The 19,725-nt window shown below is 44.1% G+C and overlaps 1 protein-coding gene across 1 annotated transcript in view; it reads left to right on the top strand.

Moving 5' to 3' along the window:
* Prkch (protein kinase C eta) overlaps positions 1-19,725 on the top strand; it is a 202,004-nt gene that overhangs the window by 89,051 nt on the left and 93,228 nt on the right. The gene's annotated exons all lie outside the window — the stretch shown is intronic.

Below are 19,725 nucleotides of genomic sequence, written 5' to 3'. Positions count from 1 at the left end.
TATGTTTCACCTGTTCCCTTGAGACAGTGACTTTTGCTGAACCTAGAGCTGACTGCTTTCCTGTTATGCTGGCAGCCAGCAAGTTCCAGAGAGTCTATTGTCTTCCCTGCCTCCTGGGGTTCCAGGTGTGAATGGCCATACCCAGCTTTTTGTCATTAACTGGGTGCTGGGCATCCAAACTCAGGTTCTCATGCTCTTGTAGCAAGTGCTCTTGCTCATTGAGTCCCCTCCCCAGCCACCAGTTTGCCCTGATTTTCCAGGGATGCCAGTCTCAGGTGCATGGCTCTTAGCTCAGGAGTACGATTGGCCTTTAGTGGCATAAAACTTCTGCTCCCATGAGGCTTAGCACATGGGTGGTCTGTCTTTGGTGGCCTCTTTCAGTTAGTCTCACCAGATTTCAGATTGAACCACAGTTGTTCCAAACTCATTAGATGGGCCTTTGTACCAAGTGACGGACACTTGTGTGTATGTGCTGGTTCTGGAGTGGTGGTTCTCAGCCTTCCAAATGTCAATCAATATCTGATACGCAGGATATCTGGTATGCCAGCCCTGTAGAGGTCATGACCCACAGGTTGATAACTGCTGTTCCAGAAACTCTGGGATGTTTTTCTCCCTGCACTTTGAACATAGACTTTAGGGGAACACTGGAAATTTGGCATACACCACTCCACCCACCCCAAATAAGGATGTGAAAACATTCTCCAGACAGAAACTGGACCTTGTGAAAACTAAAACCAATTCCACTAAGTGAGCTACTTGCCACAGTGAAGAGACAGGTTGGGAAAAGAAGGAAGGGAGGGGATTGACTGCTTAGCCATCTCTGTCAGTCTGTCTTCCTAGCAAACTCAGTCTAACTCTATTTGGCAACAGACATCAAATATTACGTACATCGATGGCGAGCTGCTACACAGTTTAAGGATGTGCCCCTCATCCTAATAATGTATTTGACTGCAGGTGAAGGTCTCTTGTCTGGATAGCAGTGTTTTCTTTTTCCTAAAGGTCACATGACTATAGCAGTTAACCTGGAAATGGAGAAGGAAAGAATGAGCAATGCTCGCTGACTGTGTGATCATCTATGGCTCTATTGAGACCCCACTCTCAGGGATCACAGTGGTTTTCTTCCCATTCCTGGAAGAGCCAATAGTAGCATGACTCCATCCATTATAGGCCATCCCTTCCCTGTGTCTTAGATTGTAAGGAAGTTGCTTACATGGATGGCTTGGGTTGGAACGCGGGCCAAAGACCTGCCCTTACCTCACCTCCAACCGCAGCTCCCTCTGGCATTTAATGGAAGGAAATGCAAGTATACAACAAAACCCTGTCTGAAATTTGAAGGCATTTGATTGGTTTAAATCTCGGTTGCGGATTGTTACTATGGGATAAGTTATACAACCCAGTGAGCTGAAATGAGACTCAACAAGGTTATCACTGCTTGTGCTAGTTTTTAGTAGACATTATCTAGTAGTTAGGCTTATGAATGACAAAGTGTATGTATATATATATAATGTATGCATATATATCTACACCTATATCTATCTATATATCTATGTCTCTATCTATCTGGCTTGTTTTGAAAGAGGAGTGGAGTTCCCAGGATGCTTCTCTCATCCATGATTTCCTGGTAAGTGACTGCATTTCCTGGGTTTTGCATATTGATCACCTCTTATCATCAAAATATACAGCTAGTTTTAGGTAACATTAATAGAAGTACAACATTCAAACATTATTAAATTGAATAGGAAGCTGAGTGTAGCAGTGTAGCACTATGATTTGGGAATCTGGGGCAGGAGGATTGAAAATTTAGAGCCATCCTGAGCTTCATAATGAGGCTTTGTATAAAAAGCAAAGATTGTTGTATGTTTGGTGGCACACACTTTTAATCCCACCCCTGGAGAAGCATGGCAGGTGGCTCTCTCTAAGTTTGAGGCCAGTCTAGTCTATACCTTGAGTTCCAGGTAGCAAGGACCATGTAGTGAAAACTTGCTTTAAAACATAGCAAAACAACAACAACAAAAGAACAAGTATTAAATGTGTTTGATTGGAGTTGCAGAAACTATTCCTACATTTTTCTTAACTTAATGCATGTGAAAGCAATTTACACATTATAATATTGCCTTATCAGCCCAAATCAGTCTTTGATAATGGTCTCTCCTTGGCCCCATCTCACCAATTGGAGAATAAGATCAGATTGCTGTAGAGAGCTGTCAGGGCCTCCCTGTGACATCTGAGGCCTCACACTTCTCTCTCTGGTCCCAGTCTAGAACTGGCTTGTTTTAAAACCTCATATCTACCTGTCTGTCATACACTCTGCAATCTAGTCATAGCAAAAGACAATATGGACCTGAGTGTGTCAGGTTCTTTTACACTCCCATCTCCTGATTCATGAAAGCATTGGTTCATTTATATATCCATCATCCATCCATCCATCATCCACCCATCATTGTTCCACCCATCGTCCACCCATCATTCATCCACCCATCGTCCATCCATCCATCCGTCCATCCATCCATCTATCCATCCACTGCCACATTCTCCCCCGTGTATTCTGTGGACAACAAGGATGCATTTGTCTGCTCCTGACTTCTAGTCTAAGCAGGAAAGTATGCTGTTGTTTGAGAAGCACAGTGGCCTTGATCCTGGGGGTGCTGTGAGGAAGGCAGACAAACCCCAGAGCTTCTCTGAAGTCTGTCATTTGAACAGCAAGGAGGGTGGGGGAGTAAGGAGGGTGAGGATAGCAGTGGTCAGAGCTGATGTGGACTCCAGGCGTGGCAGGGAAGGGTGAGTAGTAAGGTTTGTTTGCAACAAGGCCAGCTGTAGATGTGCAGTTTTGTAGATTTTGCCCAAGTCGGGAAAGGCAGGGTTTGGTGTGGAAAGTTGGCAGAGTACAGATCTCTGGAAAACCCCTTTGGGCTTTCACTGTTCCTATTGACACCCCAAAGCTTTAGATACAGTTCAGACATCACCAGCTCCACATGTATTGGGGATTCCTGGACAACGCCTGGCCTTCTTTTCATGTCTCCTAGCACCCTGGCCATGTAGACTGGAGATAAGACAACAATGGCTTTTGTATTTTATCTGTGTGTCCTTCCTCCGGGACCACTGGTTCTCAAGACATAGGATGCAGATTCTTGATTCACACCCCAACTCTTCTGGCTCAGTGAGAGGTTGAGTCTGGGAATTTCTGCTGTGTAATGGGCAGAAGCATGACAGTAAACTGGGAGCTTATTAATGCTTTTAACGTGTGTGTGTGTGTGTACACACATACACATGTGTACATGCTCACATACTCACATGTGTTTTCTCTTATCCATATATCATACGTGTTTCTGATGTGTAAGGTATGTGTATACGTGGTATGCATTTGCCAGGCTACAAAGAATGTGGGTGTGGAGTTGCTTACACTTGTGAGTGAAAGTGTGTCAGTGCCTAAACTAAAGCTCGCAGATGACTTCAGTGCCAGGCTCCTACCCAGTGTCGCCATTGTTGCCTGTCAAGATGGCCCTTGAGAAACAAGCAGTCCCTTTGAATCCAGGGACACAGAAATGGGATAAAAACTCTTGGAATTGCATTTTAGAGTTTATAGTAGCTCTTAAGTATAATCTAGAAAGACCATAAAACTGAGGTCTTGCCTGCAGGAGTATTGGCATCTTGAAGGGCAAACATACAGAGGCACCCGAGCACACGTGTAGAGTGTGAGGCTGCATGGGTGGAGCACTTGGCAGAGGGGAGCACTAGAACTGGGGCATGACACAGGAGGGAAAGGGGAGAGTGCTGTTGGCATGAAGCTCTGCAGAGAGACCTCTGGGTGAGGTTTGGCTTTGGGAGGGCGAGGAGCCATGCCGGTGAGTGTGGCATGAACAGAGCCTCGGCAGGAGGCGGGCGTTTGGCAGTGAGCATATCACGAGTTTGAAGTCGTCCTTTAGAAGGGGATGCGGGGCTAGGTTCTAGAGGACCCCCCTTGTCTTAGTTAATTTTCTGTTGCTGTGATAAGACGCTGTGGCTGAAGCAACTTATAGAAGAAACAGTTTATTCGGGACTTGCAGTCCATGAGCATCATGGTGGGGAGCACAGCAGAGGGCATGGGTTAGAACAACAGCTGAGAGATTGCGTCTTGAGACATAACCATGAGGCAGAGATGGGCAGGGGAGAGAGAGACAGAAAGAAACAGAGACAGAGACAGAGACACAGAGAGAAGTCCATCCCAGGGATACATCTCTCCTAACAAGTCCACACCTCCTAATCCTTCCCAAACATTTCTATCAACCGGGGACCAGCTAGTCAAGCATATGCACCTATGGGGGCCATTTTCACTTGAAACACTACAGGCCTTAACTGAAAGGCTATGTGGACCACATTCAGGAATTTAAGCCTATTGTCTTTGATCCCAGATCCAGGCACTTAAAGGTCGGGGGTTTTTTCATCTAAGGCAGTCACCATACACTCCTCTTTCTGGAGAGGCCACCATTGACTCCCAGCCCAGTGGAAAGCAGCCCATGGTGCAGCCTGGGACTGTTTCCTTGTTTTTGTTTGTTTGTTTTTTTTTTTTGTCTTTGTTCAGAGGAATTTTATATGTCCCTGCTTCTGCATGCACACACGCTGTCACACTGACACAGTCCCTGTTGGGCAATGTGTTTTCTAGCACCTTTCATGAAGACATTCAGACAGACAAAACTGTGACCTCCTTAGTTGTTGATTCAAATGACAGTTCCCGAGTCACCAGACACACGGCTGAGATAAAGCCTCCAGACCGCACCCAAAGCTGCAGAAGCAAGAACCAGGCTCCTTCACCCAGACTGTTTGCATTAGGGGTCGCCTCTGAATAGCCCTGCAACCCGGGGAATATCTTTTTCATTTCACATGACGGTTTTGTCTTAGGGAAGTCCTACAGGTCTCCTGTGAAGAGTCCAGTCCTGTTTTTGTGCTTGCACCAGGTAGGGAAGGATGACAGTCCCCTGTCACTCACCCTGTTGTAGGTGGAAAGGCCGTGGCTTATTTTCAAGTAGTTTCTGTCCAGCATGTCTCATCTTCAGTGGCAGTGTGAAGCCAGACACCCATAGCTTTGTTCACAGAGGAAATCTGTCACAAGAAAACATGGAAAGTTTTGTGCGAAGAGATTGGACTCTTCCACCTCTTGTGAGTTAGGGCGTGGGGACGTGCGGCCCTTGCTGAGAGCAGTGGCAGCTCCCCTCAGGAGGTCCTATCTTATCACCAGACTGCAGCAGATGCAGGCTAGGGGAGCCCACCTCTGCTCTGATTGAGCAGACAGTGCTGGTTATGGTTGATCCTCAAGAAGTCGCTTCATACATGGTCTGCTTAATTTTGATGTCTCGAACTTTGCCCTGAGACACTAAATGTCTCAGTGGTGAGACTTAGTTTGTAAGTGAAAAGTTTGGGTGTCTGTGAGTCCCAGAAGATAAGTCTCTACGGGTGTGCTTCTGAGAGTCAATGGTTGCCAACTTGAGTTTGTTAAAAATGTTTTTTATTTCTCACCTTGCTTTTTTTCTATGTGTCTTTAAAACCCCTTTTTTGGGAAAGGATGCAGAGCAGCTCTCATAGGCAATGGTTTCATCTTCTTTTGGCTCTTTAGATATTTTAAGGGGCCCTGAATGCCGTGGTCCATATCCCATTATGATATTCAAGGCCAAAGGCTAAAGCTCTGTTCTTTTTATTTTTAAACACAGGCCCTCATACACATTAGGGAGGCACTCTCCCACTGAGCCATATTCCCAGTCATCTTTTTTTACCTTTTATTTTGATACCAGGTCTGGCTAAGTCACCTCTGCTGGCCTTGAACTCACTGCGTTGCTCAGGCAGGCAACTCATTGTAATAGAGAGATACGGAACCGTAAAATGTAGTCCTGACCTGTAAGACATTAAAAAAATCTTTAAAAACAAAAAGCACATAAAACACATAGGCACCTGAATGTGTGTGCAAGGGGGTGTACAGAAGCCTGCCCCAGCACCCCTAGGAACTGGGATTCACGGAGGCCTCTGCCACCGAGTTCAGCTAAAATGAGCTGCGTTTTTAAAGGAAGCAGAGCTAAAGCAAGATGGCATTATCTCTTAGTTGTTTTAGAGACCCCTCCGGTTTTACACGAGTTTCCAGTTGGTCTGGGGAACAGAAGGGGAGCCACTTCGACCTTCTTGTTCAGTACAAACACTAAAGTGAAGGTGAGCTCGGGGGCCAGGGAGCTCACTCACTTCCGTGCCCTTTTCATCCAATGACCATGTTTACATTGAGTCTGTATGCTTTGAGTGACAGCTCACGTAGAAGCTTGCAGGACCGAGCCAACTCTGTTTCTTGAGGCAAATGGCGAGTGTTTGTAAATGCTTGACACGGAGAGGGCCTGCATTCCTCTGCTGGTTTTGATCTTTGTCATCAAAGGTGAAGTTGAGTATTTTTTTAAGTCAGTCTGTGCAATAGCTCAGTGACTCCTTTCGAAACAAAGGCGAGCGGTCACACCCAGGGTTCCTCCTTGCAGAGCCTCGGGAGTCCTGGGATGTGCGTTCCCTGAACTCTGGCACAGTTGACTAGCTGTGCTGGCAGTTGCTAAAGTCAGGTCTGTTTAAGTTCATTAAGAACTTGACAACGAGGATAACAAGACTCGTCCTAAAGAGGCCAGGGAAAGAGAAAGGCTGTACTTGTGTGCTGGAATGGTCAATCAGTGGCATTTGGGTTAATTTTTAAGACATTGAAAATTTGCATTTGAGCTGTGCTATATTAACTAGAGGTTATATTTAAAACATGTTAAAATGTGATTTTCTATATATTCTGGTCTAAAGAATCTTATATTCATGAGGTTTTAGAATGCAGCGTAGGTTTTATTTCTCTCCCTCGACCCATAAATGAAAAGGAGAGATGCGCTCTCATTTTTCTGTGACCTTCTTTGCTTTCAGTCTGTGTCTTGTCCAGCACGCAGTAGAATTCCATGGAACCAACGTGAAGACTTGCTTCTTCTCTGAATCGGAAAACATACTTAGTAGATTCTAAAACTAAAAAAAAGAGGTACATGAGAGAGTCATGGTTCAAATGATTCTTTGGGATTAAATAGCCCTTTTCTCCCTCTAATGAAGACCTATGAATAATTATTGGGCACATGGATCATGCTGTATGTGATTAGGCATGAGGGCAGTCCTAATTAAGAACATGGTAAGTGAAAAAGACTCACAACACTGAATCTTGCTAAGATGGGGATGCACTGGAGTTTTCCACATGATCAGTGAGGTTGCAAAATAGTTACAACCGCTGTGCAAAGTAGTGCATCGGTTTGTCCCAGAAGCAAGCGTAGATCGGCCCTAAGAATCAGAAATTCTTTTCTTAGGCATTTACCCAAGAGAAACTGAAGCCACCCTGCTTGAACTGGAAAATGCCAAACCATGGTATACCTTGGAACAACCGACAGAGTGAAAGCATAGAGCATGCGTTTAAGCTTGGCATCTGGAGTGGTTTCCTCGCGGTGGTTCAGGGAGGGCTTTGAGATAGAATGTGACCCTGTGTTCTCAGCTCTGCACAAAACAATATTTACATGATAAGTGAATGTTGTTTATCGGTTTATTTTAAAACTCTGCTATGCAATCAATACAGATATGATACTGCTATCTGTACTCTTCTCCTTTCTGTGGTCACATCTGTTCCTTCCTAGTATTATTTTCTGCTGTTGATGTGGCCACTCTGCATTTCTTTTGTTTAGTGTTTGCCTTCCATCCTCCTTCATCCTTTGCTCTCTCGTTCCTGCCTGTGTCTTACAAATAAAAAGAAATTGCACTACCCCTCTTTTGAATTACATTGAGATTCTTCCTACCCTTATATTCTACCAATTCTGTTTCCCTCCTATCTGCTGCTTGCAAACTGGAATCTCTGTAAGTGGTTATGCTTGGAATCTTAATATGTGTGCAATGAGTTCTAAAGTTCAGTGCAGCTTGTCCCACTTAGAGCAATCTAAGGAGCTTAGCGTGCCTCCAACTCCAGTCACCTTTCTCATGGCTTACACGCAATTGTTTGATAGTTCAGGTTTTAATTTTTGTCTTTTGAATTCTCATTAGCTATCATTGCTAACTTTTTTCCTATCATCATTTGTATCTACCTACATGTTTATAATTTTTAGATCAGCGCTTTTTTGGGGGGGCATAGACCCTTGATGAAGATCTCCCTCCTTTAAAGCACCGCTCTGTGTTTGTGTCGTGAAGGTACTTGGTCGTGAGCCATCTTAATTTTGTCCTCATTCTCAGAAGCTAGCTTTTCTAGTTACACAGACTCTAAAGAACGAGGAAAAAAGCCACTGATCACTTAGCTCAGCCTTTTGTTTCTACAGAAACTTGCCAGTCAGCTCTGTGGCTTGTATAGGGTCCCTTCTGCCTACAAGATAAAGGACAGTTTCTTAGCTTTATCCTGAATGTCGCCTCTGTCCAACTCTGTAATCATACCAGGACTTTCGACCTGATGGGATCATGTCTCAGGGGTACCTATTGCTATGATAAAATGCCATGACCAAAAGTAACAAGGGAGGAAAGGTCTGTTTCATCTTATTTGCAGTCGTCATCCAGGGAAGTCAGGGCAGGAGCTGAAGCAGAGACTTTCTCCTCATGACCTGCTCAGCTTGATATCTTACACCATCCAGTACAATCATCCCAGGGGTGGCGCTACCCCCAGCAAGCGGGGCCCACCCACACCAATTACTAACTGAGAAAACATGCTATAAACTTGCCTGCAGTCAGAGCTTTTGAGCATATTTTCTCAGTTGAGACCCCCTCTTTCCAAATGACTCCAGCTTGTGTTAAGTTGACATAAAACTTACCAGGACAGATCACTTGTATTAACAGTTGGTTTTCTAGCTGCCTCCCAAGGTATGTGTCCCTAGGTGTTGGTTCTCCTTTCTACCATATGTCTGTTTACCTTGATCTGAGCCCTCTCTTCAGTCATGCTGGCTACCCTCCCCTCCCCCTCTCCTCTTACACTTGTAGGTGGCACTGAGCTTTGAGTATGCAAGGTGCTTCCTATCTCTTGCAGAGTTTACACATCTCCAAACAGGATGTAGTATATCCAGGGTCTCCTCTGATGTCAATGACCTCGCCAGCCTTGGGTAGTTAGTTAGGCTTAGAGTACTAGGCACCAGTTTCTTTTTATTGATGGGCCTTAAGCCCAATTTAGACAACGTTGGTTACCCCCAAGGTAACGTGCCTCTATTGCACTGTCTTGTTGGGCCATTTGCTGTGGTTTGTAGGCTTTATAGATGAGTAGGAATACTTACTGCTTTTCTCCCTGGGCAGCTGTGTGGTTTCTTCAGATACTATGAAGTCCTCAAATCTCTCTTACTCAGTGCCTCGGATTGAGCTAAGGTAATAACAGAAAAAGAGCCTTTTCAATGAATTTTAATAGGCTCCATTTCTAGTAGCAGAAGGTTGATAGCACTGGGTCATGGAGGAGGGAATTTCTTCCCAAGGACCTACTTTCATTAGAAGTTAAACTCCTGTCAACTCTTTGTTTATACCACAAACACAAATGCAGTACACTTAATTTTTTAAATCCTTTAAAATTTATTTTGTTCTTGTTTAGTTCAAGGAATATTGTTAAGCAACAGCAAATGCCCCAAATTGGCAGCCAAGGTGTATGCTTTTAATCTGTTAGCTTCTGAGAGGGAATGACCAAATAATATAAATGACATTTGATTAAAGGAAGCATCTCTTTTTTCTTAATTATTAAAATAAAATAGCCAGTGTCTAAATACTTCGAGAGTGTTATAGGGAATTTGGCCATGAAGGCATCTCACCTCTAACGTAAGGCTTTGTATTGTGTGATTCCAGTGAACAGGGCTGTTTTTATTAAAAATCACCGGTGGACCAGCCACACAATGGAGGCGAGCTGCTGTCACCCCAACAGTGACGATGAAGAAGGAAGTGACTAGGCAGCCCTCTTCATGGCTAATACCCAGTAGGGTTTTCTAAATCATCCACCCAGAACTTGGGAGCTTTGAAAGGCCCTTAGGAAGTTACAAGTGGAAAAGATGGGGGAGGGGTTGAATGGGAAATGGAATAAGCCAAACAACCCGTCAGGAAACACATGTTTATCTGGGAAAGCTTTTGGTCGGACAGTTTGTTTGTGTAAGAAGTGTGTGTGTGTGTGTAAGGAAGACAAACCTGGGTCTGGAGGCTGAGGTGGGGAGTGGAATGAGTGAGCAGACTTGAAGCCTCGAGAAAAAGAGAAAAGCAGATTCCCAGGGAGAAGCCCAGCTCTCCCCGGAACAGGGTCTGCTCATGCTAGTGGGTCACTTCAGAATTGTGATGTTTGTTCTATGAGAGGTAATGGCAAAATTACCAGCTGTTTTTAGAAAGATGTGGAGAGATTTGCGGGGTTAAAACGTAGTTAGCAAAGCATCTCGGGGACTGTGACACTGTTAATTTAAGACTGTGTGTCTATGTCATGTATGTATTTGGCATGATTGCCAAGGCATTTGATGGCTCTTTGTATAATAAGGATTGGGATGACTTTTTAAATTTTTTATATTTTATTTGTTTTTATTGCAGAAGAGGGCATTAGATGCCTTGTAACAGGACTTACAGGACGTTGTGAACTACTGTGTAGGTGCTACAAATTGAACCCAGGTCCTTTGTAAAAGTAGCTAGTGCGTGGTTGAGCCGTGTCCCCTGCCCCAAAGGTGTTATTTAGGCAACTTTTTCTTCATTTGTTTGATTTTTAGACAGGGTCTTACTATGTAGCCCTGCCTGTCCTGGAAGTCACTCTGTAGACTAGTTGATTTTGAACTCAGAGGGTTCTGCCTGCCTCTGCCTCTCAGGTGCTGGGATTAAAGGCGTGTGCCACCACTCTTGACTGTAGGATGACTTTTTAATAGTTTCTGAACCATGTGCAGTTCCCATGGTGACCGTGTATTGTCTTTCTAAACAAGAACAGCAAGAATGAACAAAGAGTGCTTTGCAGCTGTATTCTGGCTGCCCTGACCCTTTACATGATGTTAAAAGGTTGGCAGAATTTGTTGGTAGCTTATACTTTTTGGTTCACTCTCCTTCCCGTGCTCAAGGCTTCAGTCTTTTGTTGTTTCTGGGAATGATTTCCCAAGTGACCTCCAGTTGACTCTGGATACTTGCAAATGACTGGCTTTAGGATCCCTCACAGATACAAAATCTATGTGACAACTAAGTCTCTGTATGAAATACATAGTATTTGTATATCCTGCATGTTTTAAATGATCTCTAGATTACATATAATACCAAATATAAGCAAATAAAATGGTAGTACTTGTTACACTATGATAAAAGAGGATGTACTTACTCAGTAGAGATTCATTTTTAAAAATATTTTAATGTAATTCTTTTTTAGAGACAAGCTTGTTTTACATGTCAATCCCTGTTGCCTCTCCCTTCCCTCCTCCCCTGCCCTCCACCAGCTCCCTATCCCATCCCCTTTCTGCTTCCCAGGGAGAGTGAAGCCTTCCATGGAGGATCTTCAAAGTCTGTCATATCCTTAGGAGCAGGCCCTAGGCCCTACCCTATGTATCTAGGTGGAGTGGGCTCCCAAATTCCATTTGTACACTAGAGATAAATACTGATCTATTACCAGAGGCCCCTAACTGACACCCACGATCACGGTTCTGGGTCCATCCTGTGCTGGTTTCCCAGCCATCAGTCTGGGGTCCATGAGCTCCCCCTCATTCAGGTCAGCTGTTTTTGTGGGTTTCTCCAGCCTGGTCTTGACCCCTTTGCTCATCACTCCTCCCTCTCTGCAACTGGATTCCAGGAGTTCAGCTCAGTGTTTAGCTTCTACTTCCATCAGCTATTGAATGAAGGCTCTAGGATGGCTTTTAAGGTAGTCATCAATCTCATTATCGGGAAAGGGCATTTAAGGTAGCCTCTCTCCACTATTACTTAGATTGTTAGTTGGGGTCATCCTTGTAGATCTCTGTACATTTCCCTAGTGCCAGATTTTTCTCTAAACCTATAATGGCTCCCTCTATTATGGTATCTCTTTTCTTGCTCTCCTTTATTCTTCCCCTGACTCAATCTTCCTGCTCCTTCATGTCCTCCCCTCCCCTCCTCTTCTCCCCTTCTCTTTCTCCTAACTTCCTCTCCCCTCCCCCCATGCTCCCAATTAGCTCAAGAAATCTTGTCCCTTTCCCCTTCTCTGGGAGACCATGTTTGTCTCTCTTAGGGTCCTCCTTGTTTCCTAGATTCTCTGGCGGTGTGAATTGTAGGCTGGTAATCCTTTGTAGAGATTCATTTTAAGAAGTATTCTTGATCTGAGATTGTTTGAATTCATGGAAGTGAATTCATTTAAGTTCTTGTCTCAAGCTCTACACCTAGAAGAACCCATATGATGGTGTATACTGACAAAATAGAGCAAGGACAAGCAAACACCAAAAAGAGAAGGCTCTAAAGACGGTGCCCGAACCTTTGGGAGACTCCAAGGACAATGGCCCTGTTGCTACTTAGGACGATGGCGTGCAGAGGAAAGTTCAGCCCCATAAATATCCAGTTTTAGACAACTTAGGAATCTATGGCAGGAAAGCTAAGAAGCCACTGAGAAGGCAGAGCTAGAGTTGTGCATTTGGGGATTGCCAGTATATAGACAATTATGAGAAGTCAAGGGAATGAACATTGTATGAGATGAAGGGACATTCGGAAAGCCCAGAAGGATGGTTTTCAAAGAGGGCCGGGACAAGCACACATGAGAAGATTAGGTGGGAGATAAGAACCAATGAAGGAGACTAAAACTTCTTCTAGAAGCCCTGAGAAGGAGAGGGCTTGTGTTTTGGAGTTCTGTTAGATCCCTGAGGTGAGGAAGGAAAGGAGGTGGTGGGTGGAGGACAGGGTGTCTTCTCGGCACTGGTGAGAGGTTTTCCATGGCTCGCAGTGGAACTTTGGTGCCATTTCAGAGGGTCACAGTCCTGTTGTGACCTGCTTCCTGCCAGCAGGGGATGCTGGAGTGAGTGACAGGAGTGACAGCACGTCCACTCAACCTTCATGGTTTGTGAGATCCTCCAGTCCAACTCAGGAGAGACAATCTGGTAACAAGCTGCTTCCCAATTCTCCCTTTGCGTTGGTAGCTGGCCTGTCCAGCTCTCAGAATGCTGGTCTGTATGTGGGCCAGTCTTTCTCAGAGGGATCCAGATCCTTGGGAAGTCTGGAAGCAACTGTAGAGCCAGCGCTCTGGATACAGTGAGTCTAATGGCTTCGTCTGAATTTGGAAGTTGCTGTCAGTCACGCAGTTAGACTCTTATAAGAGAACCCAGAAGATTTTGTGCTTTTTAAATTCCTCTTCCGAGTATTTGCTGCTGTGTAAAGGGCATCAGCCTTCATGCCTTCTTTGTCATTGGCAGTGAAACAAGTTCCTGGAATCTGGGTACTATCTTAATTCAGCAAATTCTCCTTCCTCCCCTCCAAGCACCTGCTGCTATTCTCAGCACCTTTATGTAGCACATCAGAGGACAAGATCTGCATCTCCTGTGATTTCTTCTTCACTGCCAAAGGCTCCCACCCACAGGTGGTGTGTACTCACTTAAATGTGTGTTTCATGCATATCTAGTCTTTCTCTGTTTATATCACTGTTGTCTCAAACAGGGATCAGCCATATTCACATGTTTTTTCTGCACCATCCTTTCCGTAAACAGCTCTGCAATCAGACAGTGGCTCATTCTGTGTGTTTGATAACACATAGGAAGATTCACCTGCTGGGTTGTCTCACTCCCTTCCAGAGTTTATGTCTTGGGAACATGTGATACGTTCTGGTTCTTTCATGACTAGTTACTTGGTTAACTAGTCAACTCTAAGGTTTTATGATTTGTTTTGCTCTTAATTGCTTTCTTCTCCATATACTTGAAATGATACAGCAACTCTCTCTATAGGATGAGAAACACACGCACACACACACACACACACAAGTTAGTATTACTCAGTAGTTTGACAACAGTAAACAGAATCTGGCCTCTTCACTGGTGTCACTGGTTGCTTGACCCCACTTAACCTTCCTGTTTTCCTGAGTTTGCAGAAAACAATTACTTCCCAGGGATACTAGGAGACAGAGAGAAAGAAAGTTAGGGATGTAACATTGCTCTTGCCCTGTATCAGAATGCTCCTAAGGTATTCTCAAATAAAACAGCATATCCGGTTGTTGAAACACAGAATTTATGAGGCTGCGGAAGTTACCTGTTTTGAGGTAAAATTAAAGCCAATTTAAAGAGATGTAAGAGCCCCATGCTGGCCCTGTGCAGCCTCATGTGATGTAAGTTTCAGTGTAGAACAACTTTTTGCAAATGAACCCTTACCATGGGATTGCATGGTGACTCCTAGTTGTGTGAGCATTCAGAAGTTCTCGAAATAAGTGTGTGGGTTAATAGTCAGGTTTGCAACACTGAAATTTTGTCAAGAAAGGTTCTGTCTCATTACACTGATAGGCTTGGCCTGCACTCTATCCCTGGTCACAAACAACTCCTGAAGGGATATATCAGGCCTATAAGGCTGCTGACCTCTGGAGACGGGAATGTGTATTTCCCTGCTGGGGCTCAGAGCCAGCTTCCTATTTATTTAAGAGGCTCTGGGCACCTTGGGAGCCAAGCAGAAGTTGTGATGCAAGTTTTAGCTGCAAAGCATGTAAGGGTTGCCCAACGTGTCTGACTAAAATATGATTTGAAAGATTTCTCAAAGCCCTGGTGATGTAAGCCACAACAGGATTAGGTAGTCTTTTATAGTCCTTTAAATTCCAACCTATGTAAATAGAAAGCTGGTCCAAACAATGAGGAAGCTCCCCTCTGTCCTGAGGCTATGAAGTTGGGTACAAGTCTGCAGTGGGGTGAGTTCCCTGTCCTCTTCCTCATCAATCAAGAGAATGGTGACAGTGAGTGACACCGTGGGTAATGCAGACTTCAGAGGACTTTTGTTTGGTTTTTGGTTTTTCTGAGGACAGCCCTGGTTGTCCTGGAACTCACTCTGTAGACCAGGCTTATAGTGAAAATATTAAGCTACACAAAGTAGGGATGTCCTATGATATTTTATTGAGGGAGAAGTCACTTACATGAGAAGCCAAGAAAGCCAAATACCAAGGGTGTGCTTGCTGCTCTCCGGGATACAACCGGAACCCCCAGCTCTTTTATCCCCCCTCCCCCCATACATTCTATGCACCTGTGACCACACCTGTTTGGGTATGTAAGATCTCTTCCTACACAGGCTAGCCTTGAACTCACAGAGACTGCCTGCCTCTGCCTCCCAAGTGCTGACTTCAGAATTTTTATGTGGCCAAATACCTTGCAAATTCCCAGGTGTGTGTGTGTGTGTGTGTGTGTGTGTGTGTGTGTGTGTGTGTGTGTGAGTATACACGCAGGAATACATGAGTGTACACATGCGCATTTGCTTTTTGTGTGTGCATGAAGTGTGCAGAAGCCTGGCTCCCAGGGTCGGGTTACAGAAGAGATTGGGATCCACTCTCAGGTGTTGTTGTATAGGCTGGGAGCACGTTCCTGAGGATATGATGGAGGCTGCTGGGTTCTGAGGCAGGTGGGATAAAAATAAGTCTAGTTGGAAAACAAAAAGATGTATTGCGGGAAGGATGGAAGAATGAAGCAGAGTAGTGGACAGCTACAAGTAGATTCTGCTAGGATTTCCTGGTTAGAAGGAATCTGCAAGTTCATAGCTCGCACTACCACTCTGCAGCTAGCCACAGAGGAAACCGAAAGGATTTAATCATAAAATATTAAACAGCAAGTGAGGTGACATTTTAGCCAATCTCTGTAGTATTAGAGGAGTAAACGAGTAGGTTCTTGGTAATTAGAGTCCTACAGAGAATTTAATTTGTGTGTAGGTACAGTAGGCGATTAGTGATTCAAAGACATCCTGCTTTGTCCATGACTGGGCTGTGTTTTAGGCTAATGGCTAGATATGTGGTGACACCTTCAACCTCATTTTGTCATCTGCCAACCAGGGAACCTTCGAACCTGTTCACTTAGGGGTTACCGAGTGACTCTTGGTAGTGTGCTGGGGAAGGGTGGGGGGCCGTAGGGTGACTTCTGTCTTTATGTAGCAACCTGTCAGGAATATTGATTATGGCACTATCCTCACAGGGTGCAGAACATGGTGTGTTTTATCTTCCTGAGACAGAAAACATAAGAAAGAAATTAGGTGGTGTGGCAGAGATTGCAAATTCCTCACCCACAGGTTGAACTTTTAACTGTGTCAGAGCCTCTGAATTCACTGGCCTTTTAGCCAGATTCATTTTGGCTCTTCTTGTATTTTCTTCTTTGAGCTTTCTAATTTAGATTCTGCTTCCCCTGTAATTTACTAGGGTAGATCAACTGTACAAAATAGGGGGGTTCCTTGTGTCATTTCCATACAAGAATAGAAGAGACTTGGCTTACATTGACCCTCCGTTACCCACACGTATCTCTTACAGTGTCTCCTTGCTTTTGTGTCTGTTTAGATTGTTTTGAATTTAAGAACTTTTGAAGTTTAGGCTCTTGCTTTGTTGATGCCCCTCAATGCTCTTGGCTCAAGAAATCCTCTTGCCTCAGGCTTCAGGGTACCTCAGACCATAGGTGTGCCATTGCACCTATGACCCCACTTCTACTGGAAAAGAATGCAGCAGCTGATACCTAGATAGCCTATATCTTCCTGCTTCCATATATATATGTATATATATATATATAATAAAAACAAAAATCCTTCAATTGATTGCTGAATGTAGGGAAATGTACATTTCAACTTTGATAGATGTTAATCTCCCTGGATATTCCTGACATAGCTTCAGTCTTCCAATGCTACGATGTGTTGCTTTGTGCTGAGTGTTTTGAGTGTGGTCCTCGTCAACCCTTCTTGGACAGAGCTAGGAAGATGGTGCTTGCTGGCCAGCTGTACGTAGGAGTCCTGAGGCTTGGTACCAAGAACATCCCACAAATCTTGGCCTGCTCTGGGTCCCCGCTTATCTTCCTGCAAGGCACTTTCAACACAGGCACAATTCTCTTCATATTTATAAATTTAAAAGGTAGAACATGATTTAGCTTTGTTCTGAAGTGCCTATCTTACATAGGATTCAAGGTATTGACATGTTTTTTGGCTATGTGCACAGGTTGTGTGTGTGTGTGTGTGTGTGTGTGTGTTTTGTTTGTTTGGTTTGGTTTGTTTTTTTTTTTTTTTTTTTTTTGGTTTTTCGAGACAGGGTTTCTTTGTATTGTTTTGCAGGCTGTCCTGGAACTCACTCTGTAGACCAGGATGGCCTCGAACTCACAGAGATCTGCCTGCCTCTGCCTCCTGAGTGCTGGATTAAAGGTGTGCCCGGCATATGTGCATAGTTTTAAAATTGTCTTTTATAGTCTCTGCCTCACTTTTACTGAATTGTTCACTTATTTCTTTTACTGGTTCCTTCCACCTCCTCCCTCCCCCTCCCTCCCTCCCTCCCCCCTTCCCCCCTCCCTCCATCCCTCTCTTCTCTAAGGTCTAGGGTATTCTAGCCAAGTGCTTTACCACCCTGCTGTGTCTTGAGTCTTCTTTTTTACTTCTATTTTGAGATAGGACTCACTAAGTTGCCCAGATTAGGCTGGTCTTGACTTGTGATCCTCCTGGCTCAGCCTCCCAACTAGCTAGATCTCAGGCCTGTGCACTGTGACAGGTTGATTTCAACATGTCCTGAGTAGTAACACTCTGCCATGTCTTGCAAATCCCCTTTCTCTCTGTTTTGCTTCTATCAGCATTTGTTTTGTGTGCTTTGTCAAGCAGAACTTCATATTTATAATTGTGAATCTGTTCATCTTTTAAGACATTAGGGTTTGGCTACCCTTCTTCCATCCTAGGAGTATAATATTTTTCTGTGCTTTTCTGATTTTTCTACAATTCCTCAATGACATATATCTGAGATTGGCCTGATTGGTTTTTGTGAACTCGACACAAACCTAGACATATCAAGGAAGAGAGAATCGTAATTGAAAAGGTTCCTCCATTGAGCAAGTTTATAGAGCATTTTCCTGATTAATGATTGACATAGGAGGGCCCAGCCTGCTGTGGGTTGTGCCACCCCTGGACGGGTGGTCTTAGATGGTATGGGAAAGCAGGCTGAGGAAGCCAGGAGTAAGCCAAGGCCTCTGCTTCAGCTCCTACCTCCAGATTCCTGCCCTGTTTGAGTTCCTGCCTAGACTCCCTTTAGTGATGGAGTGTGACCCGAGAGTTATAAGCTGGAGTAAACCATTTTCGCCCCAAGCTGCTTTTGGTCATGGTGTTTCATCCCAATACACAGTACCCTAAGACAGGTTACTTTAGAAATTGAGTGCAAAGCTACAGCCAGATAGCAAATTCTGTTTGTTTTTGTTTCTTTTGCTACACAGAGGGTGATTGAAATTAATGATATTGTATCATATTAAATAAATAGCTACAAGAAAGGGTTTTGAATGTTCTCATAATGAAGAAATAATAACTGTTTGAGATGTTGGGTAATCTATTCATACTATATCAAGCAGCTCACAATGAATAAATAGTTATGTGGAAGCATCATTCTACACTCCATAAAGTTGCTCAGGTATTATCTGTCAATCTTCTATTTCTTCTAGATTTAAAAATTATTACTAATTTATTCTCACATAGTTCCTTACATTTTCTTTATACTGACGATATATTTAAAAAGCATCCCTAGGAAGTAAGCTTTGCTTTATTCATCCCAAGTCTTTGCATATGTTAGGGGAAGCCTTGTATAATGACGGGGAAGACATAACTCGCCATCTTTAGATGCCCCCCAGTTTTCCAGGTCTTCATATTAGGAGCCACTGTTTTTAAACATCAGATTAGAAAATTTTGAACCCACCCCAGGCTACTGTCCTGTAATCAAGACGAAGAGAGGTGGTTCTGTGCTGTCTGTGTTTGGGCAGCCCCCTTGGCCAGTTAATGTGATCACCGGAAGTGAGGGAGAAACTTTCACAAGTCAGCACTTGTAGCTTATGGCTGGATATGAGGTACTAGACATCTATATGAGGAATAGAAGACCATGCATAGAACCCTTGGGAAACTACAGTCTGTTCTGGGGGATTAGCCCAAGACAGCAGGCAGTCATATTGCAGGAAGTCACATGGGTCTAACCTTAAAAAGTAAGAGTTCTGACAAGCCTGCCAATACATCCTGTGATTTCCAGGTACTCAGGAAGCTGGGGCAGGAGAATAAAAAAACTCAAGGTCTTCCTGGGCTCCAGGAGGTAACCCTGTCTCTAAATAAAAAGTAGAAGGGGGGTGAGTGGCCTAGCGTCAGAGTGTTTACCAAGCATACATGAGACCCTGGATCCAACCCAATGTCACAAAGATGAATGAACAAACAGTGCTCAGGTCATTAGAAAAGCGCAGTTCCTAAGGTATTTTCAATCTTGAAGAAAGAAAAAATAATTTAGAGAGTACTTAAACTATCTGCTTTGCTCATATATTTATTCTGATTCATTACAATTTTTATGTATGATACTGTGTATGTGTTTTAATGTATTTTGTGTATGATATTGTCTATGTGTGTCGTATATACTTCAGAGTGTGCATACCTGTGTGCATAGGTGCACACATGTGTGCATGAGGAGGTCAGAGGTCAACACTGGGTATCTTCCTCTGTCACCACCTTAAACTTAGAGAGTGTCTCTCACTGATTGGCTACACTGTTAGCCAAGGAGCCCCGGAGTTCCCTGTCTCTGTCCCTGCTCCCTAAGACCTGAGATTACAGGCCCATGCCAGAGTGCCTGGTTTCTGTAAGTGTCTGTGGTGGATTTGAACT

Source organism: Mesocricetus auratus, unplaced genomic scaffold, assembly GCF_017639785.1.
Source record: "Mesocricetus auratus isolate SY011 unplaced genomic scaffold, BCM_Maur_2.0 Super-Scaffold_15014, whole genome shotgun sequence".
Classification (NCBI taxonomy): domain Eukaryota; kingdom Metazoa; phylum Chordata; class Mammalia; order Rodentia; family Cricetidae; genus Mesocricetus; species Mesocricetus auratus.
This window is presented reverse-complemented; position numbering and strand designations above follow the sequence as displayed.